We start from the raw sequence: 6449 nt of genomic DNA, 5'->3' as shown, positions 1-6449 counted from the left end.
TAGTGTTGAAAAACCACTTTTCGCACTTGTGTTAGTGTTGAAAAACCACTTTTCACACTTGTGTTAGTGTTGAAAAACCACTTTTCGCACTGGTGTTGGTGCAGGAAACCACTTTTGCACTTGTATTAGTGTGGAAAAACACTTTTTGCACTTGTGGTAGTGTTGAAAAACCACTTTTCGCACTTGTGTTAGTGTTGAAAAACCACTTTTCGCACTTGTGTTAGTGTTGAAAAACCACTTTTCGCACTTGTGTTGGTGCAGGAAACCACTTTTGCACTTGTATTAGTGTGGAAAAAACACTTTTTGCACTTGTGATAGTGTTGAAAAACCACTTTTCGCACTTGTGTTAGTGTTGAAAAACCACTTTTCGCACTTGTGTTGGTGCAGGAAACCACTTTTGCACTTGTATTAGTGTGGAAACAACACTTTTTGCACTTGTGATAGTGTTGAAATACCACTTTTCGCACTTGTGTTAGTGTTGAAAAACCACTTTTCGCACTTGTGTTGGTGCAGGAAACCACTTTTGCACTTGTATTAGTGTGGAAAAACCACTTTTCGCACTTGTGTTAGTGTTGAAAAACCACTTTTCGCACTTGTGTTAGTGTTGAAAAACCACTTTTCGCACTTGTGTTAGTGTTGAAAAACCACTTTTGCACTTGTATTAGTGTGGAAAAACTACTTTTTGCACTTGTGTTAGTGTTGAAAAACCACTTTAGTGTTGAAAAACCACTTTTCGCACTTGTGTTAGTGTTGAAAAACCACTTTTCGCACTTGTATTAGTGTGGAAAAACCACTTTTTGCACTTGTGTTAGTGTTGAAAAACCACTTTTCGCTCTTGTGTTAGTGTTGAAAAACCACTTTTCGCACTTGTGTTAGTGTTGAAAAACCACTTTTCGCACTTGTGTTGGTGCAGGAAACCACTTTTGCACTTGTATTAGTGTGGAAAAACCACTTTTCGCACTTGTGTTAGTGCAGGAAACCACTTTTGCACTTGTATTAGTGTGGAAACAACACTTTTTGCACTTGTGATAGTGTTGAAATACCACTTTTCGCACTTGTGTTAGTGTTGAAAAACCACTTTTCGCACTTGTGTTGGTGCAGGAAACCACATTTGCACTTGTATTAGTGTGGAAAAACCACTTTTCGCACTTGTGTTAGTGTTGAAAAACCACTTTTCGCACTTGTGTTAGTGTTGAAAAACCACTTTTCGCACTTGTGTTAGTGTTGAAAAACCACTTTTCGCACTTGTGTTGGTGCAGGAAACCACTTTTGCACTTGTAGTAGTGTGGAAAAAACACTTTTTGCACTTGTGATAGTGTTGAAAAACCACTTTTCGCACTTGTGTTAGTGTTGAAAAACCACTTTTCACACTTGTGTTAGTGTTGAAAAACCACTTTTCGCACTGGTGTTGGTGCAGGAAACCACTTTTGCACTTGTATTAGTGTGGAAAAACACTTTTTGCACTTGTGGTAGTGTTGAAAAACCACTTTTCGCACTTGTGTTAGTGTTGAAAAACCACTTTTCGCACTTGTGTTAGTGTTGAAAAACCACTTTTCGCACTTGTGTTGGTGCAGGAAACCACTTTTGCACTTGTATTAGTGTGGAAAAAACACTTTTTGCACTTGTGATAGTGTTGAAAAACCACTTTTCGCACTTGTGTTAGTGTTGAAAAACCACTTTTCGCACTTGTGTTAGTGTTGAAAAACCACTTTTCGCACTTGTGTTGGTGCAGAAAACCACTTTTGCACTTGTATTAGTGTGGAAAAACCACTTTTCGCACTTGTGTTAGTGTTGAAAAACCACTTTTCGCACTTGTGTTAGTGTTGAAAAACCACTTTTGGCACTGGTGTTGGTGCAGGAAACCACTTTTGCACTTGTATTAGTGTGGAAAAACCACTTTTCGCACTTGTGTTAGTGTTGAAAAACCACTTTTCGCACTTGTGTTAGTGTTGAAAAACCACTTTTCGCACTTGTGTTGGTGCAGAAAACCACTTTTGCACTTGTATTAGTGTGGAAAAACCACTTTTCGCACTTGTGTTAGTGTTGAAAAACCACTTTTCGCACTTGTGTTAGTGTTGAAAAACCACTTTTCGCACTTGTGTTGGTGCAGGAAACCACTTTTGCACTTGTATTAGTGTGGAAAAACCACTTTTCGCACTTGTGTTAGTGCAGGAAACCACTTTTGCACTTGTATTAGTGTGGAAACAACACTTTTTGCACTTGTGATAGTGTTGAAATACCACTTTTCGCACTTGTGTTAGTGTTGAAAAACCACTTTTCGCACTTGTGTTGGTGCAGGAAACCACATTTGCACTTGTATTAGTGTGGAAAAACCACTTTTCGCACTTGTGTTAGTGTTGAAAAACCACTTTTCGCACTTGTGTTAGTGTTGAAAAACCACTTTTCGCACTTGTGTTAGTGTTGAAAAACCACTTTTCGCACTTGTGTTGGTGCAGGAAACCACTTTTGCACTTGTAGTAGTGTGGAAAAAACACTTTTTGCACTTGTGATAGTGTTGAAAAACCACTTTTCGCACTTGTGTTAGTGTTGAAAAACCACTTTTCACACTTGTGTTAGTGTTGAAAAACCACTTTTCGCACTGGTGTTGGTGCAGGAAACCACTTTTGCACTTGTATTAGTGTGGAAAAACACTTTTTGCACTTGTGGTAGTGTTGAAAAACCACTTTTCGCACTTGTGTTAGTGTTGAAAAACCACTTTTCGCACTTGTGTTAGTGTTGAAAAATCTCTTTTCGCACTTGTGTTGGTGCAGGAAACCACTTTTGCACTTGTATTAGTGTGGAAAAAACACTTTTTGCACTTGTGATAGTGTTGAAAAACCACTTTTCGCACTTGTGTTAGTGTTGAAAAACCACTTTTCGCACTTGTGTTAGTGTTGAAAAACCACTTTTCGCACTTGTGTTAGTGTTGAAAAACCACTTTTCGCACTTGTGTTAGTGTTGAAAAACCACTTTTCGCACTTGTGTTGGTGCAGAAAACCACTTTTGCACTTGTATTAGTGTGGAAAAACCACTTTTCGCACTTGTGTTAGTGTTGAAAAACCACTTTTCGCACTTGTGTTAGTGTTGAAAAACCACTTTTGGCACTGGTGTTGGTGCAGGAAACCACTTTTGCACTTGTATTAGTGTGGAAAAAACACTTTTTGCACTTGTGATAGTGTTGAAAAACCACTTTTCGCACTTGTGTTAGTGTTGAAAAACCACTTTTCGCACTTGTGTTAGTGTTGAAAAACCACTTTTCGCACTGGTGTTGGTGCAGGAAACCACTTTTGCACTTGTATTAGTGTGGAAAAAACACTTTTTGCACTTGTGATAGTGTTGAAAAACCACTTTTCGCACTTGTGTTAGTGTTGAAAAACCACTTTTCGCACTTGTGTTGGTGCAGGAAACCACTTTTGCACTTGTATTAGTGTGGAAACAACACTTTTTGCACTTGTGATAGTGTTGAAATACCACTTTTCGCACTTGTGTTAGTGTTGAAAAACCACTTTTCGCACTTGTGTTGGTGCAGGAAACCACTTTTGCACTTGTATTAGTGTGGAAAAACCACTTTTCGCACTTGTGTTAGTGTTGAAAAACCACTTTTCGCACTTGTGTTAGTGTAGAAAAACCACTTTTCGCACTTGTGTTAGTGTTGAAAAACCACTTTTGCACTTGTATTAGTGTGGAAAAACCACTTTTTGCACTTGTGTTAGTGTTGAAAAACCACTTTAGTGTTGAAAAACCACTTTTCGCACTTGTGTTAGTGTTGAAAAACCACTTTTCGCACTTGTATTAGTGTGGAAAAACCACTTTTTGCACTTGTGTTAGTGTTGAAAAACCACTTTTCGCTCTTGTGTTAGTGTTGAAAAACCACTTTTCGCACTTGTGTTAGTGTTGAAAAACCACTTTTCGCACTTGTGTTGGTGCAGGAAACCACTTTTGCACTTGTATTAGTGTGGAAAAACCACTTTTTGCACTTGTGTTAGTGTTGAAAAACCACTTTTCGCACTTATGTTAGTGTTGAAAAACCACTTTTCGCACTTGTGTTAGTGTTGAAAAACCACTTTTCGCACTTGTGTTAGTGTTGAAAAACCACGTTTCGCACTTGTGTTAGTGTTGAAAAACCACTTTTTGCACTTGTGTTAGTGTTGAAAAATCACTTTTCGCACTTGTATTGGTGCAGGAAACCACTTTTGCACTTGTGTTAGTGTTGAAAAACCACTTTTCGCACTTGTGTTGGTGCAGAAAACCACTTTTGCACTGGTATTAGTGTGGAAAAACCACTTTTCGCACTTGTGTTAGTGTTGAAAAACCACTTTTCGCACTTGTGTTGGTGCAGAAAACCACTTTTGCACTGGTATTAGTGTGGAAAAACCACTTTTCGCACTTGTGTTAGTGTTGAAAAACCACTTTTGGCACTGGTGTTGGTGCAGGAAACCACTTTTGCACTTCTTTTAGTGTGGAAAAAACACTTTTTGCACTTGTGATAGTGTTGAAAAACCACTTTTCGCACTTGTGTTAGTGTTGAAAAACCACTTTTCGCACTTGTGTTAGTGTTGAAAAACCACTTTTCGCACTTGTGTTGGTGCAGGACACCACTTTTGCACTTGTATTAGTGTGGAAAAAACACTTTTTGCACTTGTGATAGTGTTGAAAAACCACTTTTCGCACTTGTGTTAGTGTTGAAAAACCACTTTTCGCACTTGTGTTGGTGCAGGAAAACACTTTTGCACTTGTATTAGTGTGGAAACAACACTTTTTGCACTTGTGATAGTGTTGAAAAACCACTTTTCGCACTTGTGTTAGTGTTGAAAAACCACTTTTCGCACTTGTGTTGGTGCAGGAAACCACTTTTGCACTTGTATTAGTGTGGAAAAACCACTTTTTGCACTTGTGTTAGTGTTGAAAAACCACTTTTCGCACTTGTGTTAGTGTTGAAAAACCACTTTTCGCACTTGTGTTTTTTTTTTTGTTTGTTTGTTTTGTTTTTTTGTATACAAGATCGAGGCTCGTGAAAGAGCAAACATTAATCACACAAAAAGACAAACCGACACACAAAACACAAAAAACAAGGGGAGCGGCAGACAAGATGGGGAGAGAGGGGGGAGGACACAAAAGAGAGGGGGAAGAAGGGGAAGGACACAAACACAACATTTGAGAGCAGGGACATCGGGAGGACTTGGGGGGAGGTGGGGGAGGATTAAAACATATGAACACTGCAAGGACTCTGGGGTGAATTACCGGGGGTAGAAAAGATCAAGGTTTTCGATGGGGGAAGATAAGAGATGGTGGTGAACAGCTGTTTTAAAGACCTGGAGGGAGGAGTGGGATTGAAGGGAGTGGGGGAGTTTGTTCCAGAGGCGGGAGAAAAGGGGAATGAAAAAGTGAAGGTGAGCAGAGAGCCTAGACTTTGGCAGTTTAACCATAAGAGGGTTGCAGGCAGATCTTGTGCGACCTGAAGGAATATTGGGGGGACAGAGCACAGAGAGCTGGGGGAGCAAGGCCAGAGAGGAGTCGGTAGAAGACAGAAAGACCACCAACCTGCCTGCGGTGAGTGAGTGAAAGGCCCTCGGCGTTGACTACATCGCAGGAGATTCCAATGATTCTGAAAGCTTTGGCCTCAACAGCGTGAAGCCGAGCAAGGTGTGAGGCAGGAGCACCAGCCCAGAGGGGGGAACAGTATTCCATTGAGCTGCGGATGAAAGCCGTGTATGTGGTGAGGAGCTCAGGTGTGCCAAGGAAGGACTTCGCACGACGGAGGATGCCCAGTCGGCGACTGGCTTTGGAGGCCAGCTTGGAAATGTGGTTTTCCCAAGAAAGATCATGGCAGATAGTGAGACCCAAAAGCTTGAGCGACAGAACTTCTTGGAGAGGATTGTTGAGAAAGTAGATGGGAGGGTTGTCCAGTCGGTCCTTTCGGAGAGACATTGTAAGAGTGTGAGATTTGTCAGGATTGAAACACATGCTCCACTTGTTTGACCAGTCTGTGATTTTGTCCAGGTCTGCAGAGAGTGAGGAGGCTGCAGACTGCCGATCTGAGGGATGAGGAATGGAGCGACAGAGAGTAGAGTCATCAGCAAAGAGATAGAGAGGATTTTCAAGAGAGTCAGAGAGATCATTGATGAAGACCAGAAAAAGCACAGGGCCCAGAACACTACCTTGGGGAACTCCAGCCTGAACAGGAAGAGGAGATGAGAGAAACCCATTCAGGGCCACACGTTGACTACGACCAGAGAGGAAGTCCGCCAGCCATGCGTGGAGATTTCCATGGATACCAAAGGAGGAGAGTTTGGAGAGCAGAGCAGGGTGCCAGACCGTATCGAAGGCACGTGAAATGTCAAGGGAGACAGCTCTAATTTCCTGTTTGGCATTGAGGACCTCCATCCATTGTTGAGAAAGCAGAAGCAGCATGTCCAGAGTAGAGTGACCAGGTCTGAAACCAAATTGAT

This window comes from Myxine glutinosa, chromosome 9 (assembly GCF_964187855.1).
Source record: "Myxine glutinosa chromosome 9, kmMyxGlut1.1, whole genome shotgun sequence".
Classification (NCBI taxonomy): Eukaryota; Metazoa; Chordata; class Myxini; order Myxiniformes; family Myxinidae; genus Myxine; species Myxine glutinosa.
Note: the sequence above shows the minus strand (reverse complement) of the source record.